The sequence below is a fragment of the Lolium perenne genome, chromosome 3, assembly GCF_019359855.2.
Source record: "Lolium perenne isolate Kyuss_39 chromosome 3, Kyuss_2.0, whole genome shotgun sequence".
NCBI lineage: Eukaryota > Viridiplantae > Streptophyta > Magnoliopsida > Poales > Poaceae > Lolium > Lolium perenne.
The window spans coordinates 342,149,957-342,169,382 of NC_067246.2; positions in this window are offsets into that span (position 1 = coordinate 342,149,957).

The following is a 19,426-nucleotide window of genomic DNA, read 5'->3' on the forward strand; positions in this document are numbered from 1 at the left end:
TTGGCATTAGTGTGTATGATTTTTTCTGATGTGGAAATAGCTTGAATTTTTTAGGTTTCAATTTCGATTTTGTTTTGTTTTATTCAATCTGAGGATGAATTTTAGGTCGTGCAGCTTGCTCTAGCAGCGATGGGGGAGGTGCGGCTCACATTCTTATTATTTATCTCATTTCTTTAGTTTCCTTTAAGTCTTTTCTTTTCAGACTCCTTTTTTGAGTTACTTATTCGCCTCAGTCTCTTAGTATATCTGTGAGCATTATTTACTTTCTTTCTCTCTTTTATTCATTTTTTCAGTCTTAAGTGTTTCACTCTCCTCATCTTTTCATTCTTTTATTACATCTGATCATCATTTTATTTATCTCTTCCTTTTATTCAGTTTTCGGTATCTCTGTTTGGTCCATTTTCTTTAGTCAATTATTAATAACTTCAGTCTGTCTTAAGTCTTTAAGTATTATGCTTATCAGTTATTCAGTCCCGCGCTCCCTAGCTTTTGATTCTTTATTTGCTCTGTTTTAGTTTGAGTAAACCTTCAGTTTTATGAGTTGTTGATTGGCTTCAGTCTCGCTGAGTATCTTCAGCTGTATTGTCTCACATGTTCATCCGCCTTTTAGTCCTTCAGTTTTCAGTAAGCCTTTCTTTATTTTTAGTTTATCCTCTGTATCTATTTTTTAGTTTATTTCTGATTTTTTTAAAATTTATCTCAGTCTTCATTCATCATGTATTCAGCGATGTATTAATTGCTACATGTATTCATTCCTCAGTCCCCATTTTAGTCCTCCCTGTTTGCATTCTCTCTGTTCGTATTTCTTTTAGTGTTTAGTTTGGTTTCAGTTTCTTTCAATCTTCATTTTCTTTTTCAGTCTCCGGCCTCTAAATTTTTGCCTTTATTCTTTCTCCTAAGTAAGTGTTCGTTCCATAATCTTCAACCTCTCTTTCTTTATTATTGTTCTTCGGTGTCTCAGCTGCTTAGGCTTAAGTGTTTAGTTTTCTTCTACTTATTTTTCTCCAGTCTCCAAAGTTGTCTAGTGTTTGCTCATAATTGGACCAAGGTGGGTGGAGCAGCATCATGTCGGTTAGCGGCAAAAACCGGCTAAGTGACACTTGGTTCTTCGGTTTTCAGTTTAGTTCGGGAAGGATTTTGGTTCACACTCTTTGTCCTGTAGGTTTTCTTTACATAAACACATGGTGTTTATTTTTCTCCTTTTTTGAAGATGAGGAAGTATGTAAATACAGGGTGGTTACTATATGTTCAGTTTGTTCTTCCTTGGATTATGTGTCGGTCTCAGTTGGGAACTTACACGTACTAAGGGTGGCTACTTTAGTTTATCTCCAATTTCGTTTGTATTTCAGCTTATCTCTTTTTCTTGAAGATCTTAATTTTAGTTTATCTCTTTCATTTTATCTCTTTATCTTGAAGCTTATGACTTTTCATTTCTTTATTGCTCTCCCCATTTCATTCCCTCAATTTATCGGTTTGCATTCCCAGACACCCTCACTCATCTCCGCCAGGCCTTGTTCGGCAGACTTGGATTGCCGTGTTTTATCTCAAATGTTTTGGGTGATTGTCGCGTGGATTGACGTGTTTTCAGCTGAATCGGTTTGGTCCGGAGAGCTTTCCCCGTCGTGGGCTGTTGGTTTCCAGCATGCGAGGCCTTCAACGATTGCTGTTGGGAAGAGTAACAAACACCCGAAGGCCCAGCCGTTCCTGATCGCTGGCAGCCACGAGAGCCCGCTGTTTCCGATATGCGACGGCAAGTTCGCTAGAGAAAAACGCGAGGGGTACTTCGCGTTTCGATTCACACGTGTCTTGGCTGGTTTTTCGGTAATACTTGGGGCTAGACCCTTTCAAACCGCTGCAAACCACGCCTACAAAACAGTTCAGCGGTTGTTTGCGTTGATTCTGTGCTAGCCCAAAAAAATTATACACTCCAATCCCCTAAAAAACCTCCTTGCCGAACGAGGCCTCAGGGGTTATACTCAAGCTGCTGCACTAACCAGCCGCCGACAACAAGCGATGCACTTCTCCTAAAGGTACACTATGCAACAACTGTTTGTTCTCTCTCCGATGCTTTTTCTATGATTTTTTCATAAAATGTTTGCTTTTCATTTTCTTTTGTCTTTTCTTTAAGGTACAATTTACATTTATAAAACCTAAGTCTGCATTCGGATCACCCCATTTGTTTTCTCGGAACAATAGCTCTTGATTTTCTTATGTTTCTTTTGCTCTTTCAGTTTGCTGAACACATGTTCTATTACTACTGGACATGGATTTGTTTTTCAGCTTGGACAGGGATTTGTTTTTCAGCTTAACATTCCTTCAAAGAACATCTAGGTATTAAAACTGAACACGATGATTAGTCAAGCTATATCACGGCCATTGTTTTGAAATGTCAATGATTAGTTAGTTCTTTTCTGTCTCAGTTTGGCATCTTCGCAAGCAGCCTTGCGCGGAACGAAAAATTTAGCAGCTCCCAAACCTGCATTCATTTTGTAAGTTTTACTCTTCTGGCAGGAATTTGTTCACTCTCATGTCCCAAAGGGTTTTTGTTAGAGTACGTCATGGACCTGTGCCCGTTAGTCTTATGGTTTGCTTAGGGGTCAAGTAAGCCTTGCTTGGGAGTCAAGTAAACCTCTCTATATATGGAGAGGAGATGTATCAATCTAATCAAGCAAGAATTAAGAAGGAAATCCCTTCCCTCTTGCCCGGCCGTGGGCAAAAAGGCCCCCGGCCGGCCTTCTCGCGCCCTTGCAGCCCTCTCTCTCCCTCCCAAACCCTAGCAGCCACATAACAGTTTTAGATTCAAATGCACATGATGATCTTACATTCTGACTGTTAATTTTCTCTCTTGTTTATTTTGTGGTCAACAATAACTCAGTGTCTGAAACGAACTCTTTTCTTGTGGGTACATATGCTCTTTATTTATTTATTAATGGAACAATATATGAGCTCTGTTTATTAATTGAACAATAGATGAGCCAGGGTAGGGTCTAGGGGAGGGTTATGGGTGGTTACAGGCACCGACATCTGCATCATGTGTAGTCAGCTGCTATCATTGAAGGTATATTCTCTTCCTACAACCTTCTTCCATTTCTCTTCATGATATCTGTTTCAGTTACTGTCATTAATAGCAGGTGAGGTAGTTTGCTTGCTGAAGAAGAAGGACGAACATGTGTCTTTTGTAACTCGTTCTGTTGTATGGGCTTACTCGTGGCCCTTTTCCTTTTTTTTTCCTGGGTTCTTACTGTACGTGAAATGAAGACTCAAAAGCTGAAACTCAAAGTGGGCTCAGGAGAATCTGTCTGTTGGCCAAGACTAAAACAGACACATTTTCTAACTGAGTGTTTTTTATTGACATGATTATTTAGTTCGACAGTTGTCATTATTTCATTGGCTTAGAAAAAAGTGCCTGTTCCTCAATTGCAAAACAGACGACTGTTGTATAGTCACTCCCTAAAAATATCATTTCGAAATTGCAAGTACCTTAGCAGTATCTTGTTTAACTACCAAAGAAAGACTCAAGCCACATAGCAATAACTTGCACATCATTTTTTTTAATAGTTTCCAAGAACCTGTCTTAAGTTAGATCAATGTATAAGCTAATGTAAAATTGCAGAAAATCAGTAGACCTATCTCAGTATCGTAACTCTTGGCATCGATGGATATCCAAGACCAAGTAGTACATCTCAAGCACAGTGTACGCACTGTTGGAATCGATTAATATCCATCCAGACCAAGTAATACATCTGATGCCACTGGCAGAACAACACCGCCATGACCAGAAAGATCGCATCCATGTAAAAAATCAACTACTGAGCTGGGCACTCCACGCGGCCACGCCCGACTGTTGGAGACCAGGCGCCGCCATAACCAGATATCTTCCGTTTCTTTTCTCTGTCAAAGACTCAAAGTTCAAGGGGGGCAGCATGTAAAGCAAAGCTGAGTATGGAACTTCGACAAGCGGGCACAAACCATCTGCATACCCTGCAAAAAACGACGAGCTAGGCGCTATACCGAACAACAACAGAGCAAATTGGGCGTTGGCCTCAACTGATCAACCCGCTCGTCGAGGTCGATTCCTATAGTCGACACCGAGCAACACGCAAAATCCGTCAGATCTGTTGCAGCATGTAGCTGTCAGCTACCATACCATATGAGCCTCGTTGGTGCCGGTCAGAAGGGCAACCGTCGCCGCATCATGCCCAAATACGAACCCCCTCCGATCCATATATCTCCGTAATGTTGTGGTCTTGTGGACGTCATCCCATGATCTGTTCGGCGACGGCCGGTCAACCAGCACGGAGCAATCTAGGAAGGAGAAAAAGGGCCGGCATCCTCATCATCATGGCTGCCACCGTCCAAACCGGCATCCCTTGCCACGCCTCCTGGCCTTCCGTCGGCGGGGAGATCAATCCTCCATAACACTGATCTCAGCCACTGGCCGCGGGACACCTCGGGTCGTCGGCGGGGAGATCAATCCTCCATGACGCTGTGATCTCAGCCACTGGCCATGGGACACCTCCGGTCGCCGTCGCACATGCCGTTGCGGGACAGTACCATGCCCGAGGAGAAGGACGGGCGTGCTAGTCCGGAGGACGACGGGACGGCGTGGCAGTTTCCGTCGCCGGTCGCGTGCCAGGCGCATCGAGCAGCGGGACGTGCAATTGATCTGGGATCCCGTCGAGGGCGAAGTCCTATTTATTGCCTTCGGATATCAAAGGAGCAAAGGATTCCATGTCGAATACAATGACGTGCGGCTCTGGGAGTTTTTGTTGAACGTCGAATACGATGACGTGCGGCTCGTATCTCGGCGTCGACGGGTGTGGCCCGTAAAAAATTATAGTGCCCACTTCGGTAAGTCCTTTGTTGGGCTGGGCTTCCATATAGGCCAGCGGCGCATAGGCTTGGTCGGCAGACATACGGACGAAACGTTTTTTACGTAACAGACGGATCCGGTGGTATTTGTGCGTAATATGCGATTTGGTGGGAGGGTAAAACAGTCCAATAAAAAGTTGGACGAAAATTTTGGCAGAAACCTTAGCTCCTTTATTATTATATATAGACTAGTCTGGAATATCTGTTCGTAGCCACGACGATAACAATGCAAATAAATGGTTAAAATAAAAAAGGTATACTATCCACCTATGAAACTTTTTCTACAACACAGACTTATATGGCATCAGATGTAGTAGTGGAGCAGAATGGCACCGGCTTGCGTCAGAAGTTGGATATGAACAGGGGAGTGCTTCTGTGTCCTCGGATCAAATCTCCGAAGTCCGAACTCCGAACTCCGATCTTCCGGTTTCCAACCGTCTGAACGAGCAATTCCGAACATTTTTGGCCATCTGATTTTTTTTCAAAAAATAGCATATATAATAATACCGTGTTGATACCAATTACACCGTTTTTGGCCATCTAATTAAATCATCTATTTTCTTCTCCCTTTTTTCTTTTATAATGTATCAATGTAGCAAAAAAATATTATTTGGATAAAAACGTATTTCCACCAAAATCTGTCAAATCCCACATTTTCTTCCATAACATTGCAGATGTAGCAAAACCACACACGATTGTCGCAAAAACGGTTCACCTACAGAAAACACATGTTTCACCGAAGACCTCACCTTAGACCACCAAAAATCTCCGCGGAGACATCATAGCAAGAAAATGTACGATTGTAACTTCGCTTGACACTCTTGCCGGAGACCCGTGGTAGCAACGTTGTACAAAAAACACGAAAGAATTATAGCAAAACTAATTTCAGTGGAGACATCGCTTGACACTCTTGCTGGAAACGTTGCAACAACAACTTTTACTAATATATCAAAAACACAGAAGAATTGTAGCAAAAACAAATTCGCTGAAGACATTACCGCAGAGATCATAGCACACAATTTGTACTATATATATTAGCAAAACCAAAAAATAAATGTTGCAAAGGCAATGTTATATTGTAGCGTCACATTTCTCTATTATAGCAGGGGTGCTTAAGCCTCGAAGCACCACCGGAACTGGCCAAGGACCCGCCGTTGCTAGGCTTGATAGCGATAGAAAAAATCGGATAATTTAAATCTAGATGGTGATGTTTGGACAAATAAGTAAGGCATGCGAGCTGTCAAAGAAGCTCACCTTGCCCCGGACTCCTGGTGGTTAGACGCGGATGACATTGTCGTTAGGGCATCTCCAACCGAGCGACCCATCCCGCGCCCGCGCGTCCGGATGGGTCGAAACGGACAAAACCGCGTCCCAGCGCGCGGACCCATCCCTAAAACGGATGGCCCAGCGCGTCCGGGACGATCCAAACCCGGCTCAAATCTTGGACGGGTTTGCGTGGCCGCGGACGCGAAAGGCTGGTCGCTCGCGTCCTCCCCTTGTCCGCCCTGGCCCGCCTGTCTGCCACCCAAAACACAAGGCCGTCGCACACATCTCCCCACCGCTCCGCCGCCACCCACGGACCGGCGATTTGGGAGCGCGTCGACGCTGGCCATCGTCGTCGAGACGCCGGCAAGCGGGGCGGAAGCATAGGTCGAGGTCCCGCGCTGGTATCGCCGACTCGTAGCAGAGTCGGAGGAGGCCGCCGCCGGCGCTGTTGTCCTCTCACCGTCGCGACACCTCCCGCCGTTCGCAGCTGCGCCGTTTCCGCCGGAGGTGAGCTCTCCTGCACCGTCTTTCCAGACCGCAAGTCGGCTGAGACGGCCATGGCTGCAGGTCCCTAGAGAAGCATTTGGATCGCCTCCGCCTGCGAGGTGTTCGTTCAAATGCTCGAACTAAAATGTGTCCTTTTCAGATCATGGTGGACAGCGACGACGAATACTACTTCAAGAACTTCATCGACACGTCGTCGGAAGAGGAGTCCGACGACGATTTTTTCACGGATGCTGCGCTGCTCATCCACGAGCACACTGTCTCGCAAATCCCCGTGTTCCGGGGGTCCTTGCCGGGGCGCGCGGCCGCCTTGGACCGCAAAAGAGAACGCGGCCACGACCAGCTCTACAACGACTACTTCCAACCCACTCCATTGTTCGTGCCGCACTTGTTTCGCCGTCGTTTTCGGATGACCAGGCCGCTGTTCCGCCGGATAATGGATGGCGTCAAGATCTACGACGACTACTTCTGTGCGAAAGTGGATGCAATTGGCAAGGTAGGCCTCTCTTCGTACCAGAAATGCACGGCAGCGATTAGGATGCTCGCATATGGCGTTGCCGGTGATTTCGTAGATGAGTACACGCGCATGAGTGAGTCAACCGGCTTGGAATCGATGTACAGGTTCTGCAGAGCTGTGATCGGTTCGTTCGGAGAACAGTACCTCCGTCAACCTAATGCAGAGGACACAGCTCGTCTGTTGTCGATCAACGCTTCCAGGGGTTTTTCTGGGATGCTTGGCAGCATAGACTGCATGCACTGGGAGTGGAAGAACTGCCCCTTTGGTTGGCAGGGGCATACAGCGGCCATTCTGAGGGGTGCACAGTCATTCTTGAAGCTGTTGCTTCCCATGACACATGGATTTGGCACTCATTCTTCGGAATGGCTGGCTCGCACAATGACATCAATGTGTTGCAGCGCTCTCCGGTGTTTGATAGGCTAGCGTACGGTCAGTCCCCTGATGTGGATTTTGAGATCAATGGCCACCACTACACCAAGGGGTACTACCTTGCTGATGGTATCTATCCACCTTGGGCTACACTAGTGAAGACAATCCGAAACCCCAACTCAGAGCAGGAGGCAAGGTTTGCCAAAGAGCAGGAGGCAGCCCGGAAAGATGTCGAGCGGGCGTTTGGCATCCTCCAAGCTCGTTGGGTTATCGTCAGACACCCTGCCAGAGCCTGGGATGTGCAAACTCTGTGGGAGGTGATGACCGCTTGTGTAATCATGCATAACATGATTGTTGAGGTAGAGCGGGATGATTCACTCTTTGATAATGACTGGGAAGGCCAAGGAGAGTTGGTTACTCCTCAACGTGCTCCGGCATCATTCCAGGACATTCTTCATGCGCACCATGAAATTCGAGATCTAGCTGTGCACAACCAGCTTCAGGCTGATTTGGTCGAGCACATGTGGCAGCATGTAGGCAACAATGCTGCAAACAACAATGATTAAGCCTAGAGCATTTTGTATCGTTTTTTCATTTTATTTGAATAATACTTTATCCTTGATTACATGGACTATGTAATGTGTAATACATTTTGAGCATTTGAACTACTTTATATATTTTTTCTATAATTTATTTTGCGTTTTTCTAGTGAATTTACAAGAAAAACATACCATGGGGCGCCGCGACCCAAATCTGGCGCGTTGGGCGCAGCGCGCGACCCAAACGGACGCGCGGACGCGGGGCTCCGTCCGCGCGTCCGCTCGGGTACGCAAACGGCCCAAAACGGATGGCCCAGCGCGTCCGTTTGGGTCGCGCGGTTGGAGATGCCCTTAGGTCTTTGGTTTGAGTACCTCTCCCGCCGCAAAATTCTTTTCGTCAGTTTTTAGTCTGGGTTTTGCTTCAAATAATAATAAATAAGTGCATTGGTATTCAAGAGCGTAACCTTTCGGGATTCAGGGGAGAGCTCCTACCGCTACGTCAGACGAGCTAGCAGATCTTATAATACCGTAGAATATTATTTGTTTAGTGCCAGGATTTTTTGAATTCAAAATTTATCTGAAAAAACTAGGAAAAAATTCTATGAGATTTACGTAATTAAAAAGGCTTTTTGTGATTCATATTAGAGAATTATACATTTTCATAGTGGAAACGAAATGTAACCTAGCAAAAAAGAAAGAACAATGCATCTAATGGTTTAAACTCCCCTAGATTTCTCTAACGACAATGTCCCTAGATTCAAAACTACAAATGTTACACTTCAATTCCACCCCTTAGAAAATGTTGGGAAAAATTACAAATAGCTTTTCCAAACTACAACTTATATATTTCCAGGGGATTTTTTTTCCATATGAAATCTAGGGAAATTACTTTCCGATCGATGGAAACATTTGCTTCAGATAAGTAAATAGTGTGAAAGAGGGATAAGATCCAATGACGAAACAGGCTCATTCAATATGTTGTGAGAGGATAAACAGGATCATGCCGATGTATGTTCTTTCTAAAGAGTTTTATATTTTTTTCAAAATGGGATTCATCCCGGACTCTGCATCGGTTGATGCACACAACCTTTTATTGAAAACCTTAATATTCAAAGTTTACAATTCATGAATCAACGAGGGTCGATACAAATATCAACCACCGAAAAATAAGAAGTCTGCTAAGAAATCTAAGCATCTTCTAATCTCTTAATAGGCCGCCAAGTAGCCTGGTAGAAAATATCCTGGGCAACCATTTGAAGGCACTAGAGATTAAGTGTAGTTAGAGACTAAACTTGTCAAATAACTGAAATACTAGAAATTCTAAAAAAATAGAGAAAAAGAGGGAGCAAAAAATAATTAGAAAAACCAAAATGGATAAAAAAATTAACGAAACAGCCTTTAGTCCCGGTTGGTGTTACAAACTAGGAATAAGGATCATTTGCCTCGATGCACGGCAGCAACCCAAGTGGCGGGTCCTTTAGTCCCGGTTTGTTTTACAACCGGGACTAAAGGGGAGGGCCTTTAGTCCCGAATGATTAGTCCCGGTTGCAAATCCGGGACTAAAGACCTTATCAACCGGATCTGTAGGCCCTTTTTCTACTAGTGCCTACTTACCTCATCTCTTTCGTCGGCGTTATTGTATGCGTAGATAGATTTTTGTTTTAATTGTGCAACCTTTCAAGGCAAACTCCCGTTCTTTCAATCGCGAGATAAATATTATTTGTCTAACTGGATTTAGTCTATATCAAAAGATACCGGCCGCAATGAGATTGATTGCGCATGGAATTCTGATTGATTACATTCTAAGTATCTGTACATCAGAGAATTGATACTCCCTCCATATCGGTTTATTAGCACATTTCGAGATTTGAGAAAAACTTTGACCATTAATTTGGTCAATAAAATATGAAATATTTACCACAAAAGTTATACCGTTGGAAACTTCTTTTGCATACGAATCCACTGGTATAATTTTTTAGACATATAAATTATATTTTATTGACAAAATTAATGGTCAAATTTTTTCTTGAAACACGTAATGGGCCTATAAACCGGTATGGAGGGAGTACCACACTCAAGTGTGTGTGGTTGTTTGCCAAGGTGATGATCTGGGTTTTCAGTGACGACCGCCTCCAAGCTTCCGATGAGGAGGGCAGAAAGAGACCGATGGAAATAAATAAGGCAATAAGATTTCCGAGCATTCTTGGGAGCGTGGATTGCATTTATTGGAGGTGGAAAAACTAGCATGCATCTTGGCGCGTGCACTACAGTGATTCATCGCGGCGATCCAACTCGTGTGCTTAAAGCGGTGCAAGAACTTGTGGATTTAACATTGCTTTTTTCGGTTTATCCTGCACCTTAAAAACATTAATAACTTCAATTTACTTTGTTGTTGTATTGAGAATATACTATTTAAAAATAAAAATCTGTAGACTAAATCTATAACCTTGCTTTGCAGCAGCTCGTAGGCTCGGCCAGAATAGATTCCCAAAACTCGTACCCAAAAAAACATTTCCAGGATCTGTTCTGCCGAACAGCGAGCCCTCCTATGAAACACAGTTCGGGTATCTAAACCATATATTCTGGTATTGCATTTTCCAGGATCTACGAGATGATATTGGTGCACCATTTCCAGTACCGTTGATTTAATTTATTGAATAATGTAGTATACTAAGGCTCTTTGTAGAGGCAACTCAGCTCCTTTCTCCTATACTCTAGCGCCACCTGGCCCCTTTCTCCCCTCCTCCCAAAATCTAGGGCATGAAGGCCATCCCCTCTCCTCTCTGGTGAAGGCCATCGACGAGCAGGGTGAGGGTCCTGTAGGAGCTGCACCTTGCAGCTCCCTGATCATCTTCTCTCAATCTCTCACACAAACACAAGGTGGAAGAAGACTAAGAACACACGCGCTGAGAAACTCCACACACGCACGCATATGCCAAGGAGGAACAAAACAGCTTTGCCGTGAGACTCTCCCTTGGCAGCCACAAGTGCTACATTTTCTCTTCTATTCTAATTGAAGTAACTCAGCTGATTACAAGTCTTTAAATAGCAGTGGAAGCACACACCCACGCGCAGATGGTCAAGCTACTAACTACTTGATCCACTAATCTCTCCACTAGCTAACTACACGCACACGTTCTCAACGGCCACACACGACTCGGCCACACATGCATCAATTCTCCACGGGACTAACCCAACTAACTAATCCACTACTAGCTTGCATGTACCACGTGATCTCACCTATACGTGAGTACTGCCGCAGCCTAGCAGATAGACACGACTCGACCAAAAACAAATTAACATAATAATCTGCTAACCAACAATATTAGTTCCAACAATCACCTCCCTAATATTGTTGTTACTTATTCCTCTCTTGAAGCCATGGTTGTGGATGTCGTCGGTGCAACATGTAGATGGCCGCCATTGCCAACTTGTCACCCCGATTGCCACCGTCGCCGCTGGCCTCACCGAGAGACGCACCTCCTAGGTCTTCACCATGAGCGCGCCGCCGTGACACGCTCGCAGCCACAAGTTTGCCGCCGGTGTCGCAGCTCACCGGCGACTTGCCTCCATGTCCGCCACCGGTGCCACACCTCGCCGGTGACTCGCCTCCATGTTGTCGTCGATGACGCACCTTGTCGACGACTCGGACATGGACGATGAACTTCTCGCGGTAATGGCCTCCGCACCTTGGCCATCACCTCCTTGCCGCCGATGACACAACTTACCGGGCAGCATACCTTCCTCCATCGCTCGTGACGCAGCTTGACGATGATGGAGACTCCGACCTCGATCGCACGAGGCTCTGATACCAAGTGTAGGAGCTGCACCTTGCAGCTCCCTGATCATCTTCTCTCAATCTCTCACACAGACACAAGGTGGAAGAAGACTAAGAACACACGCGCTGAGAAACTCCACACACGCACGCATATGCCAAGGAGGAACAAAACAGCTTTGCCGTGAGACTCTCCCTTGGCAGCCACAAGTGCTACATTTTCTCTTCTATTCTAATTGAAGTAACTCAGCTGATTACAAGTCTTTAAATAGCAGTGGAAGCACACACCCACGCGCAGATGGTCAAGCTACTAACTACTTGATCCACTAATCTCTCCACTAGCTAACTACACGCACACGTTCTCAACGGCCACACACGACTCGCCACACATGCATCAATTCTCCACGGGACTAACCCAACTAACTAATCCACTACTAGCTTGCATGTACCACGTGATCTCACCTATACGTGAGTACTGCCGCAGCCTAGCAGATAGACACGACTCGACCAAAAACAAATTAACATAATAATCTGCTAACCAACAATATTAGTTCCAACAGGTCCCTCATGTGTACAACAATAGTCTAGGTTAGGTCTACTTTTCGAGATTAGCTATATTCCCCTAGTAGAGTTCGAGAGTAGATTGGTGGATCTCGAAGATCAGATCCACCGTGTCGTAAATTCTCTTCGTTGCATCCTACTGCTAGGAGGCGATCGTGCGGATTGGGACGAGGAGGACTCTCACATCTCCAAATAATGTCCACAAATGGAGTTTGGAGCTGAATCTTTGGGTCAGACCCGGCTCTACGTGGTTGTCCTGCTCATGGAAGCAGTGCTCCCATGGAGGGAGCCGAGGGCGTCGACAGTGTAGACTTTAGGAAACTGCCTTAATAATGTTTGTTCATGGGTCTACTCATGTTGCAAATCTTCTTTACATCTGACTCCTATGCTCGTCACGAGAGATGGGTGTTAGATGGCGGATCTGCTATTAAGGTGTGGTGGCCGGAGGCCTATTGCCATGTAGTTTCAGACAGGGGTGAAGGCATGCTCTTCTCTAGTTTTCCTCATGGTTGTGTTGGGGAGGGGAGTGATGTTGAACCAAGGGCTGGAAGCCAGCATCACCGGAGTAGTATGACATGTCCTAATCTAGGAACACAACGCTAATTTGTGACTAATTCAAAGAATGAATGAACGGTGCTCTGAAACTTCTCTCCCTCTGACAGCGAACACACACACGACAGATAGACATGGGTGACATGGGCATACCCTTCGGGTACCCATTATTAGTATACCTGGCTCGGCCCAATATGGAGAAGACCAAATATGGAGAAGGCCCAACAAGGCAACCCGAAGAAGTAGTCGACTAGGACTCTTGTAAAACCCTAGGCTGGTTGCATATATAAATCTAGCCAGGGCACCCGAAATAAGGAGGCCAAGATATAGACAGCATAGCTCCGCCTATGGCGGCACCCTGTAAACATACATATGATCATATACTGGATTGCTAGCAGCACGTAGGGATCCTCCACCGAGGGGACCCGAAGCTGGGTACATCGTGTGCCTAATCTCGACCCCGGAATCTCCATCGTCGCTCACTCCCGAAACCCTAGTCTACAATACGTAGGCATTGCCGAGGTATTCCTTCGTCAATTGACGCCGTCTGTGGGAACTCGTAGCGACTGGATTTTGTGATCCGGGCGGGATCATCATCTTCAACGACACCAGATCCGCTCGACTTTTTCATCGACAAACTGATGGCCGATTTCAATCCCATCGGAGCAACTCGATCTGAGCTGATGTGCCGACACCTAAAACAATCAAGCAATGCTTCACATGGAAGCAATCAGAGAATTACGCACGCGGAACAATGCATTGGTGCAAGGGAATTAATTAATGAAGCGGCGTGTACGCGTGAAGCAACAGATAGAAGGAAGATCAACTCAACCGTAATTGGAAGAATAGCTCACGTGATCGTACTTTTCCAAGAAGCAAAGAAACCAGGTGATATTATTCCAATTACTTTTTATTTTCGTTCTCTAGCTGAAAGTACTCGTCAGATTATTACAATGATATACTCTATCACTCGATTCTTTAAATCTAATCTTCATATGTATATTTTATATGTACATTTTTTTTGTAACTAATCTGGAACAATTGAGTACAACACAACATGAGATCGGAAGTTTCAAATCCCCATGAGTTCATGATGAAAAGATTCGGCATCCATCATATTTATCAACAATGCTCCTCAGAGGAAAACGTGTTCCAAGTCTACGCCACCATCGAGTTCCAAGAAGAAGAAAACGTGCTCTTCAAAATCTGAAGATCCATCGAACTATAAGGAGATTGAATTAATGGAAAAGAGAAAAAGTGCCCGGTCTGAAGCATATACAAATAAAGTGGAGTTGCTGCGCCTCAAAAATACAAGATTCACCGACCGCGCATCCGCTACGGTTGAAGGACACGCATATTTGCGATGATCATTCGATACAAGAACCAGGTGCTATATTTTCAATTACGTAAATTTACTTTGCTACATATTTTTCGGCTCGTGCTATTATTCGCACGCAGTTTTTTGCCCCGTAATATCACTGCAGATCGGATTAAATGTCTCGACTACTTTGTTTCGATGACTCTATTCTCCATCGCGGACTCAACATACTCGGGGGCTCGCCTGTCGAAGATCCATTACATCGACTGCGTCCTCTTCATCGACTACTCCCAGCCAGGCGTCGCGTGACCACATCGACTGCGTGTGCCACATGACCTGCTTCCATCTCGGCTCCGCCGCATCCGATAAAAAAGCTAAGTGTACCTCTTCAAAGAGTCAATTATTATTTATTTTCGCCACACCCGCATACTCGGGGGTGCACCATTACATTATTAGAGAAAATTCACCCAACACCGGGTGCTGTGCCATTACTTTGTTACCAAAAAAATATTCGGTTACTTGATGAATTTCTTCTCTTCGGCTCTGGATATATCTTCTCCGGCTCAGTGGAATTATTTTCTTCGGCTCAGTGGAGTTATTTTCTTCGGCTTAGTGGATTTATTTTCTTTGGCTTAGTGGATTTATCTTCTTCGGATCTGGATATATCTTCCCTGGCTCCATGGAGTTATTTTCTTCGGTTCGGTGGATTTATCTTCTTTGGGTTACCGGATTTGTCTTCTTTGAATTCATCTTACAAGGTTATCATTGGTTTCCTCTAATATTATATTACCCGACGTGTTTCCGGGCCAATGGATTCATCTTCTATGGTTATTACTGAAACTATTTTTCTTCGGATCAATGGATTCATCCTCTATGATATCAGCGGATTCATCTTCTATGGTTATTACTGGATTCTTCGGGTCAATGGATTCATCCTCTATGATATCGACGGATTCATCTTCAATATATGCTCTATATTTAATGGCGTAATATGGATTCATCTTAAATACTTCATCTGGGATTCATCTCAGACCGAGTTTTTGCGACGCGCTCAATTTGCGTCTTTTCGGGGGTTTTCCTTTTATTCACCACGATCCTAATTAACCGGCCTTGATCCGTTTTACCCGCGCCATCCCACGGACTAGATCATGGCCAACGATTACACACGATCAACTGGAAAAGGTAAACGCTATCCTACTTTGCCGCAGCACGATACAGGTTCAGGCACATCGAGGTTAACACAACATTTCTCCCCCTTAAGCTTGATGTCCTGAACTCATCACATGCATGCCAATCTTCTCCTTAAATTCATTGAATTGAAATCTTGCCAGAGATTTTGTGAGAATATCTGCATGTTGTTCTTCAGTTCTGACGTGCTCCAACTCCAGTTTGCCTTGTTCAAAGCATCTTCTGACAAAATGGTAGCGCACATCTATATGCTTGCTTCTCTCATGAAATACTTGGTTTTTGCACAGAGAGATAGCCGATTGATTGTCCACTTTCAGTGTGAACTTAGCTGTCTCAGCTCCCAGTAGTTCACTGACTAGTCTTGACAGCCACACACCCTAGCATGCTGCCAATGATGCAGCAACATATTCTTCCTCACAAGATGACTGAGCGACAATCTTCTGTTTCTGAGACGTCCATGAAACTGGACAATCCCTATAGTAGTACAATACACCAGTTGTACTTTTCCTATCATCAATGTCCCCAGCGTGATCACTGTCACTATATCCCAACAATTTTGGTTTACTTGTGATCTTCTTGTAGCTGCAGCCAATATTGATCGTCCCCTTAACATACCTCAGTGTATGCTTGAGTGCCATGCTGGCGTGGGAGTTGGATTGCAACGGCACCAGAAAGTAGCTTCCTTGTGACGGTAAAGCACTCGTCCGTTGGGAACCCCAAGAGGAAGGTATGATGCGTACAGCAGCAAGTTTTCCCTCAGTAAGAAACCAAGGTTTATCGAACCAGTAGGAGATGAAGGCCACGCGAAGGTTGTTGGTGGAGGAGTGTAGTGCGGCGCAACACCAGTGATTCCGGCGCCAACGTGGAACCTGCACAACACAATCAAAATACTTTGCCCCAAATTAACAGTGAAGTTGTCAATCTCACCGGCTTGCTGTAAACAAAGGATTAAACGTATGGTGTGGAGAATGATGTTTGTTTGCAAAGAACAGCGGAGAACAATGATTGCAGTAGATTGTATTTCAGATGTAAAAGAATGGACCGGGGTCCATAATTCACTAGTGGTGTCTCTCCAGTAAGATAAATAGCATGTTGGGTGAACAAATTACAGTTGGGCAATTGACAAATAGAGAGAGCATAACAATGCACATACTTATCATGATGACTAATATGAGATTTACTTAGGGCATTACGACAAATAACATAGACCGCCATCCAGCATGCATCTATGCCTAAAAAGTCCACCTTCGGGTTAGCATCCACACCCCTTCCAGTATTAAGTTGCAAACAACAGACAATTGCATTAAGTATTGTGCGTAATGTAATCAACACAAATATCCTTAGACAAAGCATTGATGTTTTATCCCTAGTGGCAACAGCACATCCACAACCTTAGAACTTTCTGTCACTGTCCCAGATTCAATGGAGGCATGAACCCACTATCGAGCATAAATACTCCCTCTTGGAGTCACAAGTATCAACTTGGCTAGAGCCTCTACTAGCAACGGAGAGCATGCAAGATCATAAACAACACATATATGATAGATTGATAATCAACTTGACATAGTATTCCATATTCATCGGATCCCAACAAACACAACATGTAGCATTACAAATAGATGATCTTGATCATGATAGGCAGCTCACAAGATCTAACATGATAGCACAAGAGGAGAAGACAACCATCTAGCTACTGCTATGGACCCATAGTCCAAGGATAAACTACTCACACATCAGTCCGGAGGCGATCATGGTGATGTAGAGTCCTCCGGGTGATGATTCCCCTCTCCGGCAGGGTGCCGGAGGCGATCTCCTGAATCCCCCGAGAAGGGATTAGCGGCGGCGTCTCTGGAACTTTTCTCGTATCGTGGCTCTCGGTAATAGGGTTTTCGCGACGGAGAGTATAAGTAGGCGGAAGGGCACAGTCGGGGGACGCTCGAGGGGCCCACACCATAGGGCGGCGCGGGCCCCTCCTTGGCCGCGCCTTCTTGTGGTGTCGCCACCTCGTGGCCCCACTTCGTATCTCCTTCGGTCTTCTGGAAAGCTCCATGGAAAATAAGACCCTGGGATTTTGTTTCGTCCAATTCCGAGAATATTTCCTGTGTAGGATTTCTGAAACCAAAAACAGCAGAAAACAGGAACTGGCTCTTTGACATTTTGTTAATAGGTTAGTGCCGGAAAATGCATCAAAACAATATAAAGTGTATATAAAACATGTGAGTATTGTCATAAAACTAGCATGGAACAAAAGAAATTATAGATACGTTTGAGACGTATCAAGCATCCCCAAGCTTAGTTCCTACTCGCCCTCGAGTAGGTAAACGATAACAAGGATAATTTTTGGAGTGACATGTTGCTATCATAATCTTAATCAATACTATTGTAAAGCATATGAGATGAATGAAGTGATTCGAAGCAATGGTAAAGACAATGACTAAACAACTGAATCATATAGCAAAGACTTTTCATGAATAGTACTTTCAAGACAAGCATCAATAAAACTTGCATAGGAGTTAACTCATAAAGCAATAAATTCTTAGTAGAAAGTTTTGAAGTAATACAAAGGAAGGTATAAGTTTCAGTAGTTGCTTTCAACTTCAACATGTATATCTCATGGATAATTGTCAACACAAAGGAATATGATGAATGCAAATAAGCAAGTATGTAAGAATCAATGCACACAGTTGACACAAGTGTTTGCTTCTAAGGTAGAAAGAAGTAGGTAAACTGACTCAACATAAAGTAAAAGAAAGGCCCTTCGCAGAGGGAAGCATGGATTACTATTTTTGTGCTAGAGCTTTTATTTTGAAAACATAGAAACAATTTTGTCAACGGTAGTAATAATTCATATGTGTTATGCATAAGACATCCTATAAGTTGCAAGCCTCATGCATCGAATACCAATAGTGCTCGCACCTTGTACTAATTAGCTTGGATTTCCATGGATTATCATTGCATTACATATGTTTCAACCAAGTGTCACAAAGGGGTACCTCTATGCCGCCTGTACAAAGGTCCAAGGAGATAGATCGCATTTGATTTCTCGTTTTTGATAGATCTCAACTTGAGGACATCCGTACCGGGACAACATAGAAAACAGATAATGGACTCCTCTTTAATGCATAAGCATTCAACAACAGATAATATTCTCATAAGAGATTGAGGATTAATATCCAAACTGAAACTTCCACCATGATACATGGCTTTGGTTGGTGGCCCAAAGTTCTTCTCTAACAATATGCATACTCAAACCATTTAATCATGATAAATCACCCTTACTTCAGACAAGACGAACATGCATAGCAACTCACATGATATTCAACAAAGGTGTAATATTTGATGGCGTCCCCAGAAACATGGTTACCGCTCAACAAGCATCTTATAAGAAATAAGATACATAAGCTACACATTCTTCACCACAATAGTTTTTAAGGCTATTTTCCCATGAGCCATATATTGCAAAGACAAGGAATGGAATTTTAAAGGTAGCACGCAAGCAATTTACTTTGGAATGGCAGAGAAATACCACATAGTAGGTAGGTATGGTGGACACAAATGGCATAGGTTTTGGCTCAAGGTTTTGGATGCACGAGAAGTATTCCCTCTCAGTACAAGGCTTTGGCTAGCAAGGTTGTTTGAAGAAAACACAAGTATGAACCGGTACAACAAAACTTACATAAGAACATATTGCAAGCATTATAAGACTCTACACTGTCTTCCTTGTTGTTCAAACACTTTACCAGAAAATATCTAGACTTTTAGAGAGACCCATCATGCAAACCAAATTTCAACAAGCTCTATAGTAGTTCTCCACTAATAGGTGCAATCTACATGATGCAAGAGCTTAAACATGATCTATTTGAGCAAAACAATTGCCAAGTATCAAATTATTCAAGACAATATACCAATTACCACATGAAGCATTTTCTGTTTTCCAACCAAATAGCAATGAACGAAGCAATTTC